The sequence below is a fragment of the Lepisosteus platostomus genome, chromosome 3 (genome assembly GCF_059453375.1).
Source record: "Lepisosteus platostomus isolate fLepPlt1 chromosome 3, fLepPlt1.hap1, whole genome shotgun sequence".
Taxonomy (NCBI): domain Eukaryota; kingdom Metazoa; phylum Chordata; class Actinopteri; order Semionotiformes; family Lepisosteidae; genus Lepisosteus; species Lepisosteus platostomus.
In genome coordinates, this window is record NC_142613.1 from 42,544,674 (window position 1) to 42,565,529 (window position 20,856).

At 34.3% G+C, this 20,856-nt stretch overlaps 1 long non-coding RNA gene across 1 annotated transcript; it reads right to left on the reverse strand.

Moving 5' to 3' along the window:
* Window positions 1-8,174: 8,174 nt before the first annotated feature.
* LOC148674897 (uncharacterized) lies at window positions 8,175-19,232 on the reverse strand. Its single transcript, XR_015935413.1, has 4 exons — window positions 19,036-19,232; window positions 12,029-15,812; window positions 10,057-10,140; window positions 8,175-8,365 (listed from the first exon to the last, which is right to left on the reverse strand). It is a non-coding gene; the product is annotated as an uncharacterized LOC148674897 (long non-coding RNA).
* Between the last annotated feature and the right edge of the window lie 1,624 nt (window positions 19,233-20,856).

Sequence of the window (20,856 nt, forward strand, 5' to 3'; positions counted from 1 at the left end):
TGTTTTGCTATAGAGATGCTCTTGCTGCATGAAGTAACTTTAACTTTTTTTATTTCAATGTGAAAGATACGCATAAGACAACACCTGGATTCCAATTGGAAAAGATTGATGTTATACGTAGGTTTTGGGAAAATAATTTCATTAGAAAGTGAGAGAACTGCCTGATGGTTTTAAGAAGGAAACCCATATTTGGAATGTTCAAATTGTACTCTCTCTGTATGTACCAAATTAAGATGGTCTGGGAACTTAGGAAAACCCAGAATCTCATCTGATTGAATAGATGACACATCGTATTTGATATTCTCATGAGCACACAGAAAAATCAACACTTGCTATACTGACTTCTGATTTACTGCTATAGCTTGTAAGTTTCCAAAGTCTTTGAGAAATTAAGTTTAATGAAGGCTACCATTGAGGATGGAGGATTGGTTTTGTATTTAATTGCTGAATTAAGAGTTAAACACTTCATTTGGAAATGGGTTAATTTCCAATTCCTAAGCTATTTATGTATATGTAAATAATACTGTAGCAATGTGAGGGTTTTTAACAAGTAGAGACTTGAACGGTAAATTGCAAAAGTGCCTTGAGGACTGTTAGTAATTAATCAGATATATTAAAATAGTCTCACAGATTCTAAATATAAAATCTATTGATAAAACATGAAAAGATGCATAACAAATTACAGTAAGAAGCCTAATAAAATATATTTGGGGATTGTTCTGTTGTACAAAAACTTGATCATTCACTTAAGGATTACAAAAGATGCGAGTTAATAACATTAGAGTTAAATATATAGACTAGAACATAAATGGTCTACTTGTAGGTTTTATCACTCTCATATACAGTACTGTAGTTAGATCCTTGCTAGCAGCTTGCAGTACTCCTGACATGTGAATATGTCTGGAAACCTCCCATGGTTGTTTTTGTATTTGTTTTAGAAAATAATCTATTAAAAAGGAACAATAGGTTTATTCCATGCTGAAAAAAAAGAAGAAAGAGAACCCAATGTTTCGGATGTGGAGCCTTCTTCAGGTGTGAGAGAGACAGGGCAGTAGGCCTACGCATGCTGACGGAGCTACCCACCTGAACTATTAAAAAGGAATCCTGTGTGAGTTCCTCCTGCACGCTCTGGTGAGCATCAACGGTGAAGTTGCCAATACGGGAGGGACTTGCTAGGCATCAATACAGCCAGGTCACACACGGACTGCTATGTAGATACCACCAGGATGTTGCTCAGTGTGTTTGATAGGAGTTGTGGTCCTTAAGCCAAAACTAAGTCTGTGAGCAATTGTAACCAATTTATTTACTGCATACCCGGCTCCACTTAAGACATGGCAACATACATAAATTATTATTTTTTTAAACAAATATTAAATTTTCATGAGCATTTAGCTACATGTACAACAAAGTAATGTATATAATTTAATGTCAGCCCACATATTAGGGTTATTGGTACAAATAATATGGTATTCAAATAATGGTATTCAAATATTCAGAATCAAGTCCACCTTCAGTTTCTGCTTGGTAGAACAACAGCTTAATCCTTAGTACCATAATAATAACAGGATTAGCTGATCTTCAGCTTTGTTCTGCAGGTTTGGTTGTTGCAATTGACTTTGCAGCAGGGGAGGATCCCAAGGCAGTGCTGTACCACTTAGTACTCAACCTAATACAGAGCTCCATACTATATCAGCAAGTTTGTTGCAACTGGACCTATTAATTTCTTTAATTGGATTAAATAAAAATTGGTTTGTGAGTTTTCTCCTGTTTCAGAAAACATCTTGGGTAGAATACTGTTTATTTACTAGCTCAATCTCTCTCAGCATATGTTTCTTACAGTTGGTCAGAGTCATGTATAGATTATTTTTGCCAGACTCAATGAAAAGCTGAGCACAAGAGAAATTAGCTAATTTTATGGCTGTGCAATAAGTTTTAAAATCACAGTTTGTAATTTGGCATAACATCATCAGGTGTAGTGTTCTTCCCCATCCAGCAAGTCCCTCATCTTTGGATGATTGACATGTGACCTGCAGCAAGCATTTCAGTCCAGATAGGTCCCTCTTGACAATTCGGAGGTTCCAATGTTGTGCATTTGAATAATGGACATGTCAAAATGGATCCAGTTTTTGGTGCAGTGGTTTCTTTTATAAGTCATGACATTCTGCTATCAGATGGCCTCTTTTCAGGCACATTCCTAAAGGCTGGAATCAGTGGAGCTAAGCTTTCAAAGTTGTTAGTGCAAGACCACAGAAAGATTAAAAAAAATATTTTGTAACATAATAAGCCTTGCTGCCACACAGATTAATAAATGAGTTATATGAAAGCTGCAGCTGCAAGGAAAGATATGATATGAACACAAATTAGAAAAAGAAGGGATGTTATTTGACTCAGATATTTTGCAAACATTAAGAAAACTGTTCCATAGACTTTGCACCGTATATGTAATTTTGATCGATTAACTTTTCCAAATTACCAGCATTTAAATTGCATTTTGCCAGACATAGTTTGCAACAAAAACACAATTATTTTGTTTCTGCTTAAGACTCATATCTTCCTAGTGGCTTTAAATGTTGAATTAAGGTCTGGTGAATGTTTTAACTTCAACTTTGGTATGCAATGACAGGACTCTTGTTGAAAATGTATTACACCTAAAGCACCATTGCCAAATATGCATATTCAATTACAAGTGAAATGTTAATAAACAAATTTTGATTTATAAATTACATTGAAAAATATTCAAAAACCAATCATTCCAATCATTTCCCTGTTAAGAATTCAAATCTAAGGTTTCCAGCAAATTAGTTTATAATTTTTAAATTCCTTAAACCTTAAAAATGCATGCATTATGGCATTATGCTTTATGTTGTAGAGATCTGATTATGTGTATGTCTTTAGCTAAGCGTTTGCTGAAGATTCAACCTTCAGTAGCATATTTTCTAAATATTTTGTTTAAAATTGTCTTTATGTCTTTTTATTTATTGGTAACTTACCCCTGGTATGACATTGTAATTCATCTCCAGTTGTCATACTTTTGTTTTATAAATTAAGCATTATGCTAGCAGTACTTTAATTGTACTACTCTCCATATGGAAATTAGCCCACTTGAAAGCAGAATTAGGGGCTGATTACAAACAAAGGAAGATAGAGAATGGTTCTCTATGTTAAGCAAATATGCTAAATACACCACATTACAATTTCAATACAAAATATCGTTCTATAGCTTTTCATACAACTTTTATAGTTTAGGACTTCATGATCACATAGTAAAGTAAATTACATTTTACTTTACTTTAAACTCTTCTTTATAAACACATTCAAACTTACAATATATTTGATAGTATGATTATTCATCATTATTACAATTAAACTTATTTCCCAATAAATTGTTCTTCTGTATTAAAGATAATACAGATTAAAATATTTAATAAAATAATTAATCAAATAATGCAAATAGATATTTTATATACATGTATATTTTAAAAATATTTTATTAAAGATATGTATAAAATAATATATATATAATATTTTATAAATATATATCTATATGTAAAATATTTTATATACATAATACTGTATAATGCATATAGTACTACATTAAAAATAAAGATGCTAATAGTAATGTATTGATATATTCATATGCTTAAATGTTGAGCTGTTCTGAAGCCTTTACTACTTCATCATTATGATCAGTCTGTTTTCTGATTGTTTTAATAGCATTTCTGTACAGCACTGTACATTCTGTACATTTCTATGCACAGCACAGAAACCCAGGATTGTAAGGGAAAAGCCCAGGGGAACCCAATATGTTTCATGATGAGGATAAGATACTTGCTTCAAAAAGACTTAGGAACAGCCAGAATACAATCCTGTCACAAGGATACAGGACTCATCTTGCACATAGACAGAAGATTTTATCATAGGAACCACTCAGGAATATGCATATTTCCTTGTCTGCATTAAAAAGTGGCATAAAGGCTGTTTTTTTTATTGTTTAAACCCTTCTTGCATGTGTATTTTATTCTTACAAATAATAAACTTTACGTACTTAATCAAGAGAATTGTACTTTACTACTGAATATTTACTGTATGTGTTTTCAAAACACTAGCTACAAATGAGCTCAATCACCCTTTCCTTTTGTTACTGCTCTTAAAAGAGGAAGTCAAAGAAAAGGTAACATCTTCTAGACAACAGCTATACCTGTGTAAGAAGACTTAGTCAATTGTCGTGTAGTTCTTCTTTGTTGAAAATGTTCATTAGTGATGAACAGATGCTAGATGAGTGTGCTCTCTTTTTACCCCAGGCAGGAACAGGGTCTTCTGGCTTTTCATTCTTGATCCTAAATGACTTAATTGAAAAAAAATATTAACTTAATGCATCTAAATCACTACTGATTCCAAGACTCAAATTGAACAAGAATTTAAGGACACCTGCCAATTTTAAACTTACAAATACAGTTTGTCTCTCAATCCTTCCTTACAGTATCTATTTTTATCCTGTGTTTGCCAAATAAAGAGCTTCCATGAAAATCTGGAGATGTGTTTTTCAGTTCTGTGGAAACGGTGTGGGGTTTGAAGATTTAGTTTCATCTAGGCCAAAGTCTTAAATAACTGAGGAATTTAAGTTAGCTGTAAACAGTTCTGAGATACCATTGGCACCCATGGTCTAGATACTGTAGCTTGAAAGTTTTTCATAAAACTCCCTTTTGTCTTCCTATCTTCCTTCCTATCAACTTGTAAAGTACACAAATGTGCAACTAGTCAAAACGTACTATTAGTACAGTATGTGTTGTGTCTGAGCTGGGACAGGTAAAGCAGATAGATATATCACACCCGAAGAAGGCTCCACAGCCGAAACATTGTTTCCTTTCTTCTCTTTTCAGCGTGGAATAAACCTTTAACTTGTTCCTTTGCAACCTACGAATTCTGATTCAGCTACCTACTTGAACTACATATATACATTTAATTTAACGGTAAACTGAATACATTTGACCATCATGAGTCACAGAGGACAATAAGCTCATCATTATTTTTGGCTTCTTATTCACGTCATGACCCTTTCCACATCTTGTATTACATGCTGTTAAAAGAATAGCTCTGAAAGTGAACCTCCTGGATTATACTGAATCAGATCTAATCAATAACTGCTTAATTTCTTAAATTTCTTAAAGCTGAAGGTGGAAGGAATACCAAGCTGGTAGGTCCAATCTAAATTAAATCCAATCTAAATCTCCATTTTCCAGAACTTAAAGGTCTGCAGGAGTCGAGTCAAGTCTTAATTGAAATAACATTACAATTAATATGATGTGTGTCACACAAAATTCGACCACATAATGCAATACTGAAGACTAACATTAAAAATAATGCTCAGTATGAAGCCAAAGAAGAATCGACAATCGTGACACTTGCTTCTTCAGTTACAGTTGCTTCTATTAACTTAATGTTTAATTAGTGTGTTTGTACATCTTTCACACAGGTCTCGCCTATTCCTACTGTACCTCCAACTTAAAGATTCAATATATGCAGTCAAAAAGTCCAGACTGGACCTTCAACTCAATTTCTATTTTCCAAGGTCCAACTTAAACTGGCAGCTAAAATAACCCCTGGTAGTATACACATAATAACACATTTTATTAAGTTTGCATTAACATGGAAGTGCAGTTAAAACTTCAAAGGAGGCATTTTGTTTGCATAAACATTCATGGGTATCTGGAATACGCTGCCCAGTTACTGTATGTTGTCAAAGCCGATATCTAGCTTCTTTCAAGAAAAATGTAGATAAAACCTTATTTTCGATTAGTTACCTGCAACCACATGAGCTACAGTAGATGACAGGAATGTATTCTCTTGTTTGTAACTTTATACAGTATATTCTCATAACTAATGGTGTAAATATTAAAAATGAGAAATTAAAGATAGTATTGAAATACTCTAAAGTATATATTTAAAAGGAAAGTGTTGAATCCTTACTGTTAAACATATGCCCTTACTTTAATCAAGCAGACAATCATGTTCTTCGATTTCTTTCACATACATTTTCCTTCACAAAGCATGTCCCTAGATCCCCATCTACATCTTGGCCAAAATCTTTCTAATTAGGCTAAAACTGAAATGCTGCATACATTCTGGTTTCCACATTATGAAAACAATGTAGAGGCCTAGAGAAATGTGACTCATTCCAAGGCTTAACAAAGACATTTAAAGCAACATTTTCAGTCTCATTACATGCAGCCTAAAAACGGTTTGGGGTAAATTGTTTTACAATTTAAAGAGAATACATATTCTCTTTCTACTAGTCTAAATAAATTTAGCATGTGGGACATGGGGACTTAACTAGCTAACCACTTCATCCAATTCAGGTTTGCAGGGCAGCCAGAGCATTTCCTAGCAAGCAGTGGGTGCAAGGCAGGTGATTAATAGTAATAATAATAATGCTTGCTTATACTTCTATAGGACTTTTCTGGACACTCCACTCAAGGCGAGGAGACAGAGTGATAAAGCCAATTTATAGATGGGGATTATTAAGAGGCTATGATTGGTACTGTAAAGGCCAATGGGAAATTTGTAACACACTTACTCTTTTCAAGAAACATCCTGGGATGTTTAATAACCCACTATCATCTCTTCCAGCAAGAACCTTAGTTTTTCCCAGGAGGTCTTCCATCCAGGTACTGACCAGGCTCACACCTGCTTAGCTTCAGTGGGCTGCTAGCTGTTAGTTGTAGGGTGACATGGCTGCTGGCTGTATGGGGATGGACAGGATGCCAGTTCATCGCAGGGAAGACACTGATCAATTAATTAACCAGTATGTCTTTAAAACATAAGCACTTGGCACAAACGTATGTGAACACAGAGAGAACGTACGAACTCCACGCAGATTGTATCCCAGGTCCAGAATTTAACCTAGGGCCCCAGCAATGTAAGGCAGCAATGGTAACCCCACCACCACCATGCTGCCTATAGAAATAGAATTAAACAACACAAATGTATATAAAAATATTATGTAAATATATTCCTCCAGTTTCTTTCAATATAAATCTGCATAATTTGTAGGATATACTGTATATATATATGGAATTTAGGATATATGTAGCTACAATTAAAAATAATTTACAATTAAGTTGTGCTTGTGAGTTTAACTTGGAAATAAAATAAAAAATAATTTTTGTATTTAATAGTAGTGCTTTCAAAGCCAAAGGCAAATGAAAACTGGTGATCTTAAGCCATAGATGTTTAATTTCAATTTGTCAAACCATGTTTCTCACTCTTAATCTAATTTGAATTTCACACCAAAGTCAAATAGATACCCTGTTTCGGCACTATTATTTTAAAAGCCTTAAATAAGACATCAGTTACAACAGTTGAGCATACTTTAAATTATTTTATTAGTGAACAAAAAGTAACCAGTGCAATAGGTTTATTCAAAGCTTGTAAAATAATACTGAAAACTTCAATTTTGAAATACAGGCAAATACAAATAAACAATGAAACAATTATGTAAAATGTATTAACTATTTCATACCAAAAGAGATTAGTAAAGAAAAAAATAAGTATATTTTAAATATCACATATAGTTTAAAAACTATCCTTTAATAACTCATTTGAAAATAAACTACTAAAAACAAGTTCCTAAGTATGTTTTCTTTAAGCTATTATAAAAAATTAATTTCAGATTTACTTTAAAATATATATAAAACATATTTGTTTTGAATTGTTGTATATTAAGCAATATAATTTGTTAAATTCTACATACACTAACAACACACACATTTATTTTATTAAATCAGAAATACTAAAATGATTAGCACCAAACAATTGAAAGTATACCACAGCTACCAGGTTTAATGTAATTACAGCAAAGTTTGAGTTTTTTATTTATCTACCTTTTATTACTTCCTTACGATTCAGGGTAGTGGGGGTTTTATGCAAAACAAATTTACTTCTCCTTATCATTGTTGTTAAAAAATATTGTCATTAAAATAACTTTTATTTGAAAACTGTTAACCAGAAACATTGTCATGGTTAGCAGATGTCTCTAATAAACATCACTCAGCTGGGTACCAGAAGGCTTTTATATACTTGTTTTCCATACCTAAAAGAAACATAATACTTTTAATACTTGATAAGTAACTTATAAAATAGCAGTTACTATAGTAGTTTCCAGAAAAGATAAGATTTTGACTTTAGTTATTTTTATTTAACTATATCCACTTTATAAAATGTATTTCACAGCATTCTTCCTTGTTGTCTCATCTTAAATATGGATGAAGTGGTTTCGTTTTAGCTCTTTTAGACAGACCAATTCTAATTGGACGAGAGCATGTCTTCAGAGGTTCTAGTCTCCCAGTCTTAGGTTCCTGTTGCAGTCCTAAAAACAGACAAAAATAAAGTTTTGTTAAGAAAGCTAGGCTATATTATTGGTTGAATTACAATATACAAATAAGTTGAAAAAGAAGTTCTTGTCGAATACAGGTGTAAATGACTAAAATATACAGTAGATCAGATTAAAGATAAAAAGTGATTTGTTTTAAGAATTTAAGTCTTGCATGTCTACTATTTACATATAAATATTTCTTAAACAGATTATGTGGAACCAGACACACTAAAACAATTTTGGTAAGAGTACCCTTGAAATTTCAGCAATCTTATTACAACTTATTAATACTGAACTGTTTTATATTGTAGCCTACACCATTATTATTTATTATTATTATTATTATTATTATTATTATTATTATTATTATTATTATAAAAATGTTTAGGCAAATAAATCAGATGTTTTTGTAATTCAGGAAAAGTATGACATAAACTTAGGTTCAAGCTTATTTCAATGAAATATGCAAGTTAACAGTTCTGCAAAGACAATTTCAGCAATTTCACACTCACAAATCTAAATTTTAAATTCCTTTCAAGAAAAGACTGTGGAAATAGGGATATTATAAAATAAATTATACCAGCTTCTTCTACTTTAATGAAAATAGGAAATTAAGCAGCACCACTGCAGAGACAGCCATGACAAAATACATGGTGCTCATGATTTCTGTAGGGAATAAAATCCAAAAGCCCTTTCAGAAAAATCTGCAAATCTGTCTTCTGATGAAATGGTTGGCTTGACTGAAATTTCACTTACAACTGCAAACATACAGTATGTTTGAGTATATAGTTTGTTTTACTTCAAAATAATTCTCCTGAAGTGGCTACAAGCATACTGTACTTCACAAAGCAAACACTGTACATCCACAGCTGCAAACTCCTGATTGATCATAAGGCTAAAGTGAGTGTTACAGGCATCATTTCTTAAATGCAAGGTTTTCATTTTTTTCTGAAGAAATTATGGAATACTGCAGTGAAGATGGTTGTTCCTCTGTTCTGGCAGGCTAGAAATCTTTCCTTATCATGTTTCTGTGCCAGTATGTTTATTAATGTTTCAAGTGCCAAAGAAAGTCACAATAGATTGCTAAATAGTGCAAAGGAGTCTTCATTCAGCCAAATCTTCTTTATACAGCAACAGTGACTCTGCTGCTCTAGAACACCCCAACAACCAATTACCACTCTGATTCGCTTTAAATCCCAAAATCTAAATTATCCCTACGTAAGAATGTGGTGCTTAGCTTTCTATCCCTTCTGAAGCAAGGCCACTTTATGTGTGCTGGATGCTGTGATTGTGTGATTCTGTCCCATCATTTCTCCTTTCTCCCTGAAGCTTCCCTGGGTCCTGAAGCATGTTCAGATTTCTAACTTGACTTCACCTGAGTCACAGCAGCATGTGCTGCCTGTCCCAGGCCCTTTCCATCATGCAGACATTTTTTTTCTAAAATCTGAGAAAAAACGTCTAGGGATAAGTTGTTTTTTCTTTACAAAAATAATTCCATCCTGAAAAAAGAGCTCTCATAGACCAGTCTCCAAACATGCCAGGCCTCACTCTTACTTAGGTGGCTTTTGAGGCATATGCACATGAAACTCACTTTTATAGGACAAAACAGGTAATGCAAGCACTGAAATGTATAAAACAAACGTGTCTGTTATTTGCAACTGTTAAACCTATTCACAATTACTTACCCCTTTTATCTTCATGCAGGCAGGAAGGAAACATAAAAGCTGAAGACCACAATTTATAGTTTTTGTCTTTTGTTTCTCCTTTTTCTACAAAATATGAATACAAAATCACTGAAAAATGAACAAGCAAATCTTACTACAGTCATGAGACAAAATCTTGGTAATCACAATTCCTTACTATTAATCTCATAAAATAAACAATGATGCAGACAGAGCTAGTTTCAAATAAAGGAGGATCACTGCAATATCATGAATGCTTTCTCTCTGTGTGTTCACACAATTAGAAAGTGTCTTCTAACTTACATAGAATTACGTTTTTTTAAATCTTCAAGTGAGTGCAGATCTCAAGATCACACTGTATTCAGTTTATTAAGATGTAGTCTCCTGAAATCACTCCTCAGGTAAGGTGAAGATGTATATCTTATATTTTAATGAGCTGAAAATTGTCGTACAGAATGTCACATATAAAAAACTTTCCCTTTTGAATCATCATTTTGCTTGATTTCTCACAATGCAATAATATAAAGCCTTTAATAAAACAGAAGCAAAATATGTAAATTAATCTAAGTAACTCTTAAACAAGTTTTTTAATAGCAATCTGTGCAAATTAATTAAATTGAATATCTGAAAATAATTAGCAAATCCTGGGCTTGCAGTGTTTCACATATATTCTTAAATAATATGCCATTAACCTATTGCATATACTGATGTTGGACAGATTGTCTGACTACAGTCCATTTCAGATTGATCTATTTCCTTAAAATGCAATTTATTGATCATGTAATTTTAAAGTTTTTAGTTTAATTTAGTTTATACCCCAATAGTGTTTGTTTTGTCTAAAACAAAATAATGTACTTGCAGAGTACTGCCAATTTAATACATTAGTATTAAATAGATTCATTCAGAAGTGCTGAGGAAAGCTGAGAGATTACATTAATTTAGGCAAAAGAGGTTAAAAAGGATTACAGCAACATACTGTAATTTATTACATTTCCATTAAGAAAACAATAGAATTTCAAAGGCAGTGAAATTTATTTTTTGCTACCACACATTCAATATTTCTCTCTTAAACTACAATAGGGTCTCAACATTCTCAAGGGTTCGGTGCAGAGAACAGTCACGAATATCCAATCCTGCATATAACCAAATCTGCCCCACGATGTACTGCAGTATATATATTGTAAAGTTAAACAGCAAAAGTAAATTACTATTGTATTGGCCTAAGGTCAAGTAAAATGACATTGATCAACTAAAACAGACAACATTACGGATACTTGGAAGTGGTTTCTTGGAATGGTGAAGAGAGGGCCTTTTATTAGCTGGATTCCTTTCACTATCCCAGTCTGTTGCATGCCTAATTTGAAAACTGTGCTTAATAACCTTTGGCTTGGTTTCATCAATCTCTGCTCTTCTTTTATCCAAGACCCCATCAGCCAGACTAAATAGCAAATAAGGGAATTCAGGAATGTAATATTTGCAGATCTCAAGATTGCACTGTATTCAGTTTATTAAGATTTAGTCTCCTGTAGACTAATATTTTTTTATTAATACAATATACATTTAATCATCAAAAGTCTTTTAAGCTATAATAAAATGAGAACATACAAACTCCATCCCAAATAGATAGCACCCAAGGCCTTTGTCAAAATCACCAAGATCTGGTATTCGAAAGACTATAAAAATCTTATGACAGCAAATATATTAAAAATGTACTCATAACATGGACAGTCAGCTTTTTATCTTTCAGTCAATCATTCACCCTTAAAAAACATTGCAGCCATTTTCTTGCCCTACCTGCTGCCCCATTTCTGCATTCACACTTACACTTTTTTGTGATTTCATTGCTACACTTCACCATTGGCACCTCCCATGCAGAGGTGAAGTGTAGCAGCTCCATACTGGAACTGATGAGATTCTCCAACCAGACTATGCGCAATTGTATATGGCTCATACATACTCAATACATAGTACTAACCTCTGTGTTTCAAGACTGAATAGAGTGACTCCTCTCTCTCAGCATAAAGGGAGCTGCATGGCAAAGGGACTTCCTGTTCACAGCTCATCCTTGTACTTGTAGCTTGAGAATTTCCACCACCGGTTTTAATTGTCATGAAGTCTTGATTCTGATTTGTGCTTTCATCGCGGCTCATCTGACTATAATGGTCAGCATACTGATTCTTTCTTCCAAGCTCTTCACTTTTAAAAGGGTATTTTTCACACATACATGGGCTAGACATTTCCTCATTGCCAGATGTGCCTATTTTGAAAAATAATTTCAGTTCCTCTATAACTAAATCAAATTGTTTTTTCATTTCAAATACTGTCTGGTCATGTGAGACCGGAAGAAATAATCCTTGTGCTTGGACTACTACAGAATTGATCTTACTTTCTGGTGAAGAGCAAATATGAGAACATTCTATATTCAAATCACAAATGTCCAATGGGTTTTGAATTTTTTCATCTTCCTTGGGTGCATGTATGTTGCATTTAACATTTGGTGTGTTTGCATTTTGCATAATTTGACTAGATTGAATATCTTCATTGCAGCACTTCTGTTCACTTTGTGTTAATAAAATACAGGGCTGTTCTTTGTATTCTTTTTCTAAATACAGCTCACTGTTGTAACTCAAAATCAGATTAGACTCATTTAATATTTGCCCTGGTTTTATTTCTTCTAAATACCCAGCTCTGTCAGAATTTAGTTGTGGATTTAAGATTAAATGTTTTGCAGTCCAGTGACTTGGAAAATCTTTGATGAATGCAAGGTTTTCTAATTCTTCAGTACCAAGAGGCAGGGCCACTTTTTCAAAGGTGTCATAGGCAAAAGGCACACAAAAAGAAGAACAATCTCCAGGGCTTTGAGATGTACGTATAGCTGTGTCCCAGTTGTTTTCTTCTGAGATGCTCTTTTTAATGCTTGAACATGGAGAAAGGGGTACAAGAGCATCATCAGATGTTTCAATATCTGAAACTATTTGAGCTTCTTCATCCTCTTCAGGTTGCATTGTTAACATGCAGTTAAATTCAGCTTCTACTGTATCTTCTGCACTGTTATAATGAGCACTAATAGGTATACTGTCTTTTACTTTATTTTGGAACACAACTTCTGAAGTAAAACAGTCCTTTTGCATCTTGTCCTCACTCAGTCTGTCACTCACAATTCCTGTGTCTTCTGAACCATTCAAGGTTTTCACTGCATCCAAATTTAAATTGCAGCCATACAAGATATTCAGATCACTGGATTTCTGTTCCATTACTTCCAAACAAACATTGAAATTAATAGCGTCTGTGACATCCATTACCTGAAACCACTCTGGTGTGGCTTTTGATGAAAGGTCTGAGGTACAAATAGTGTTCTGAGGCTGGTCAAGGATACGAGACAAACTTGTGAGGGATGCTTCCTTTCCATCCTCAATAAAGTGAATTCTCGCCTGATACTGGCACATTGTCAGCATGGAACAAGATTGATCATACTCCCAACTCAAAGGGGTTGCTGTGTTTAATTTCACTACAGCTCTCTCTAATGGAAACTGCTCCATTTTCCTTGTCTCTGACAACAGCTGAGTTGTTGAGTTCAGCTTTGTATGTGGCTTGCTCATTAATTCAACAAACTTGTTCATAAAAAGACATGCAGGGTATTTCTGCGATGCCTCTTCATTCTGAACATCAAAAGGCTCTTCTATGATGGTATGTTTCTTTTTAAAATAAAATTCCTGATCATTGAGAATCTCAGTTTTTCTAAAGCAAACAGCTGCTTCTGATTTCTTTAAACCAAGTATGCTACAGGTTTGGTCTTTGCTTTTAGGGACTATACAAAATGAACTTACAAATTCAGTTGTTTGTCTGTTTATTTGATTCTTTACTTGTAGTGCACTTGGATCAAAAATAGTTGTACCACTATGTATCTCTTCTTCATGAGTTTCAATGCAATTTGTACCTGATAAATTAAATGACTGGCCTTCAGAAGAGTTCAGCTCTTTGCAGTTACTCAGAAAAGAATGCGTAACATCTATCTGAAGCGCTTCGGTGTCATTTCCAGAGAGATTCTTATTATTTCTGGTATCATTTCCTTCACTTATGTAAAGTGCATTAGATAACTCTCCCACTGTGACAGCTTTATGCTGACTCGTTCTTACAGCTTTGTGTAAACCAGTGGAACTTGTTGTTCTTTCTGTGTCAATGTCTAAAAATCCTGCATGGCCTTCACAATTTGCTTCCTTTCGAGGATTATTAGACTGACCTTCTCCCATTACTAAATCACAACCTGAAGAAATGCTTCTGACTTTTTCCATTCTCTCCATTTCACAAAATACACGAGTTTCAATTACTTTTGCCACATCAATTATATCAGCAGGCTCCAGCAAATTGCCTCCAAAACCTCCTGTTATGTTTTCACTGTATTCATCTGATGTTTCAGCTTTAGGAATTGCACCTGTCAATAATGTTTCACTAACAGTAGAATGTTTTATTTCCACATTGCCCCATGCTTCATTACTTGCTAAATTCTTGCTTAAAGTGACATCATTACTTAAAAACAATTCATATGCATATTTTGCTGCTTCCGTTTCAGTATTCTCATTAGTATTGTTCCAACAGCCTTCAGCTGGAGCTTTTGTTTTCCTGTAACAGGCACTTGCTTTTTCATGCTCACTGGTATTCGATTGGGTAATATTTTCCAACACTCTCATTTCTTTTTGAGATAATTTATTTTTTTCAGTCTCTAAACACATTGTAAGGGGATTGATCTTATCAACAGAAGGAAGTGACTGAACATTTATTAAATCGGCGGGGGAATCACACCCATGGATATCATTTTCAATGCTGTTATGTGGATACAATTCATACTTTTCCTCTTCACCTTCATCAGCAGCCAAATTATCCTTCTGAATTTCAGAATTCTTCCTGCCTAATCCAGGTATGAACTCATGTTGGTCCTTTGCATTAACACAATTAACCGTCATAACATTACTGCTGTGGGTATTATGCGTTTTGTGTTTACATAAAATGTTGCCTTCTAACTCTTTTGCACTTGTAGGCACATCAGTCACAACACCACACTTGAATGATTCACTTTCTTGTTCACAACTCAAGTCCTTTTTAAATTCTCCTTTCAAGCAAGCCTCTGGTTTTATCTCATCCATTAAACATACTGATGAGTCTGTGGCATGGTTTCCTTGAAGAGACAGGTAAGACACGCTTTTTTCACTCACAGGATCTTCTGTATGCTCCTTATTCCCTGTAAGCAATCCAGTATCTGAATCTTTGGGTTTTAGATTCTGATTATTCAATAGCATGTTTCCATCAAATGTTTTGGCAATCCCTGGAGACTGTATACGGCATATCAGGTTCTGGCTAAACATATCACTGCTAAGTTCATTCTGTTTGTTTCCTAATTTTACATGTTTTACTGGATTCAAGAAAGGCTCGGAATCCTTCAATATTGTCACTTCATGGAGAGGTTGTTTAGTAGCTTTGGCAATAGCTCTATTTTGTTCATCTTTTTCCAAAGTACTATGCTGTGCTAGGCACCCCTTGTTATTTTGCGGTTGTGACTCCAAATGAATCCACAAATATTGTTTGGGGCCGCTACTTACACAGCATTCCTCAGTTTCAAAGATTTCATTAGCTGTTCCACTGGAAGCACTATCTGTCTTTGTTCGTTTTGAAGATGGGTAAATAACATCTTTGTCACAAGAATACAAAGTAGTATTTTGGGCTGAATTAGAAACTTCCATCACTTATTTTGAAGGCCAAAATACCTATAAGCAAAAAGAAAACAAATGACAACAGTATTATAATTTTTTAGAATACTAATGTAAACATTAAGCAATCTAAAGTTAAATGTCTTCAGTTTTAGTAGCTGAAATAAAGATTACAATGTACAAATATGGGGCAAGCCCACATGACTAGTCTTTTTTTTTACAGATGTAATGTAATGGACATCAAAAAGCAAGATCATGACTATATTTGACCTAGATCTAGGTTATGGACTAGATTTTGCAATGAAATGTGGCAGTTTATACAAAAATCACAATTTGTGAACTCCGAACAATGAAAGATTATAATCAGAGATAGGTCTACACAACCCACCATTTTATAGTTTTATATCTACCCTTGCCCTATTGTCCAGTAGATAATAAATAAAGTACAAAGGTGGTCTTCACTGAACTACAAAGCACAATCAAGTGTAGAAATTCCACGCATTTTTTCATAAAGGACGAAACCATTTAAGAGTACAAGCGTACTACATTTTATTACTAAATGAAAAGCACACTACTTTCTGTCACAGAAAGTTAATTTGTGCAATCCAGTGAATCTGGGGTCACTACATAAAATGTTTTTTAAGGTACTGACACAGCTGCAAGTGGTAGCTACACTAGCTAGATAACAGCCTAGTTTGACCTGAACACTCAGACTGGAAAACTCCCAAAAGATCTAGAAATGGTCATCAGTTAATGTGACAACATACAGTAGTTTATTTGGGGACAGACTATAATCAAAAGAGAAGATGAATAGAAAAAGGAAAATCTGGGCAAGAGATGCTAAAGAAAAGACTGCAAGCTACAGCAAATCACCCAGCCTTATTACTGAATTCCCCCGTGACGAACTGAGATCTGTGAGATAGAGTATTGAAGACTCCTACAACATTTATGGAGTCTTTTATATTTATTCTTCTGAATTCACCAAATAGTTTGTCACTTCATGTGATTGATTTAATTTTGTTAGGGATCAAAGGTTGTCTCCTTTTTAGGGCAGGCTTACCTATAGAGAATTACAGTATAAAGTGTAAGAAAGCAGTCCTATTTACCCTGATGAAGATTTGGGTATACTTCACAGTGCATTAGTACAGTATAAGAATAACAATGTAGAGGAAGAGACTGGGAGGGTTCACTATGGGACTGTGAGAATATCCTGTTGTAAAAAACCTTTTTTATTCTTGTGCTTTGTGTTTCTATGTTAGCGTTAAATGAATATTTGTCATTCCTCAAAATGTTTCACAGAAGATTAGAGAAGCCACTTCACCTCACTTGATATTTACCTGTTAAGTAAGCTGTGTTATTATTTATCTTGTAGAATTCTGTCTATACTTAATTTGGTATCAGGACAGAGAATTATTTCAAAGTTTGATTATAATGATAACACCCCCTAATACTTATGTTGTAACTGTTGACTTTATTTGGGGTGTTCTTTGACAGACACTTGGAGAGAATACCACCGATAGTGTGGGGGAGTGTTGTGTTATTCTTTTTTGAGACAAAATAATAAACGTTAGTCACCAGTGTATTTCTATATTTGTTTCAATTACACAAAATAAAGGTTTTCCCTTCATAAACTAAACCTGAATGAGAATTTGAACACTCAAGGAAAAGGCAAACTGAGAACTGAACTGTTACAATGAAAATACTGATATTATACACAGGTAAAGAAAAATAAAATGACTGAATTAAAAACAATTGTTTATCCTGTCTGTCAGTATCTCTGTTTGTTTATGTGCATTTGGTTTATACGTGTTCAGCATGAAAATACCATATTACACTATTATTGCCCAACAGATAGATAAGTCATACATAATGTGCGATAATGTTGATTATGTAATAGCAAGTAAAATCCCAAAATACATGTTGAGAATAACTTACTTGTGCAGAAGGGAATTTTCTGATTTCTGAGTGGAATTAGAAAGCCACAAGCTAGTTTAACACATTTTCAATATTTATAGATCTACAGAAAACTCAACTATACACACAGCAATACATAAAATAGAAATAAAGAGCAAATTTAATAGATTTTAAAAGAATATAAAATAAAAACAATCTCCAACAAGCAACACGCTGATATAATGAATTCAACATGCAAATAATCTTTTCCAAAACTCCTTGACAGAACAACAGCACAATAGTCAGGAAATATTATAGGTTAATGTTTATATTCTGTATATATATATATAAAAAATATTTCTAAGCAGATTCAGTTTATGCTAGTTTAATTGTTAGGTTGCTGACATACAGCATCGATATTTTACTCCAGTCTGTTTTCTTGCACCAACATGCTTCTATTTTTAGTTACAAAGTCCCAACCCCCAAAAAACATGTTAAACTGAAAATCTAGGCAAATAAAAAAAAAACTAAGCAGGTAACTAATGTGGTTATCCATTCTTTATAGAGACTGGAATAAAAGGCAATTTTGCGCAGGACCTTAACTGGCAAAACAGAAGCCAGCTGATCTTTTTAGAAGCACTTTACACTGCTGAAAAAAAACACATTAATAAAGAAAGAAACAAGAAGCGGAGGTGGGAGGCTGAGCCAATGGGTTGCAGTAATTATTACTTTTAGTCATAATTTGCTCCTGTATTGTATTTTTAGTACCACAGACAAGAAAACATAATGTTAATTACTTTAAAAAAAAACACTAATCACCGCTGCGAGGTTTTGGTTATTTCTCCTACAGCTGATTGTAATGAAATGCTACCAAAAGCGGTAGGCGTACATTGGAAAAACATAAAGAAGGACAATATAATTACAACTATTCATGTAAACAGGTTTCCTATATTTGAATTCGTTGCAATTCCTCAAACGTTCCTCTATTTTTATGTATTTTAAAATGCCTCCATCAAATTCTACTCCACAGCAGATTCCACTATTAAAGCCAAGTTGAAGACCAAGGAAGTTTTTTTTTTGCTCAGCATCTAACACCCGAAACAGCATCTTCTGAAACCACGCTGTTAACGTCACGTCCACCGCGTTCATTTCCGGAACATAGTCATTTAACCTTTAGTATTGATCGTTTTGGAGGTGGCAATCAGCTAACATCCATGAAAATTATTCAAAATCTTCAACATTACAAAATTAATATAAGTGCGAGTCCAAAACACCAAAAATATTAGTAATTAGCTTTAAGAGACGTTACGTAGAAAACTGCGGCGCATGTACAGTACAGTATTAATTCAGAGAGGTTTTTTTTTCGTGGTACATTTTTTATATTTACCATTGACTCCTAGGATGTAGGTTGGTTAGTGAAATACGCGCTGTGAGCTCAGTCACTTATCGTCGCCCTCAGCGGTGGGTCTCCACTGCGGCTCGAGCACTGTCTTTCGTCCGCGAGGAAGCGTCTCTAGAAAGAGGCGGGCAGGCAGGGTACGTGACCCTATTGTGAAACGTGAAATACATGTAGTTGTTCTCGATTAATTAATTTTGTTGATCTGATTGAACACGCTGAAAATACAATTCAGAAACTGACTTCTGTAACCATTTATTTTTAGCCAATGTGCTAGACGCACTATTTTGAAACCGTTGTATGTCGGGGCCATCCATATTATGGACATAGATAAGACTTTATTGATCCCGTAGAGAAATTGATGTGTTACAGCAGTCCAGCCCAAGACAAGCAAAATCAGACATCAGAATAGACAAAGTTACACAAAGTAAATATAAAATAAATACATAGGTGTTTGCAAAAAATGCTGATCATAGTCACTGTAAAAACAATAAAATATGTGCAAAATGTGTATAGGTTTATAATCTTATACATCTTACAACTTACAATCTTATACATCTTACAACTTAAAATGAATGTTGCAAAACGCACCTTACACGATGGGCGATTATAAATTATATATTAACTTACATGTATTCTTGTTACAGAATATTTACCAAAGCTGTGATTATTTTTTCCTTATATGAAAATACCTTAATTTTAAAATCCAAAAATAATTTATTTGGTAGGAGTGGAAGTGAAGCTTCCTGCCAAACTGACAGCCAATACTTCAGAGCTAAAATAAAATAAATCAATCTTTCTCCATATTAAAGTAATAAGTACAAATTAAAATCTGTGATAATTAGGCTTGTTATTCCATTATTAGAAAGCTGCATGTCCTGGTGAGGTTTGTGGCATCCCAGAGCCAATCCTAATAACATACAGTAGGGCACAAGACAAGACTGAGAGAACAGAACTCTTCTTACCCTAGATGGCATGCCAGTCCATCACAGGGTCAAAGAGAAAATTTAGATTTGCCATCCATCTTCTAACAATTTCATCTGATTCAGGGTCACAGGGAAGCCTACTGTATCTCGGAAAGCAGTGTTTCAGAGAGGGATACACACGAGATGAGTCGCAGGACCGACGCAGATACACATACTCACACCAGGGCCAATTTACCTACCAGAATGTCTTTGAACTGTGAGAGGAAAGCGGAGCAACCGGTCGAAACCCACACAAACACGGGGAGAACATACAAACTCTACACAGATTAAATGCCAGTTCTGTGAACCAGCAATGCTAACAACTGTGTCACCATGCTACTTGACCACTAAGCTCATCCTACATTTATCAGCATATCTTTGGAAGGTGGGAGAATAGTGCAGCAGCCAGAGAAAACCTATATGAACATATGGGAGAATGTGCAAATTCCACAGAGAAGGCACCCCAGGCTGGAAATGAACCCAAGACCCAAAAAGTAGTGCTACCTGCCAAACCACCTACTTACTTTTTTAAATTAGTAAATAAAAATAAAACATAGGTACTCAATACCATTAACTCATAACATTTCACTAAGTCTTTATAGAAATTTAGTGAGTTCTTAAGAATTCCAACTCCCTGATCACCCCTGCCCTAATTCACCAACACCAATAACGTCCTGAACTCCAGTGTGAAACACTGTCTCAGAATGTTTTTTTTTACATTACCTCCTTCCAATTCTGATCTCGCAATCGACAGGTTTACACACCACTGAAAAACTTTTTGCAGATACCAAACTGTCTCCTGTAAGGCACAGACTCCTTATGCTGTCATAGCTTCAGCAGCTTTTGC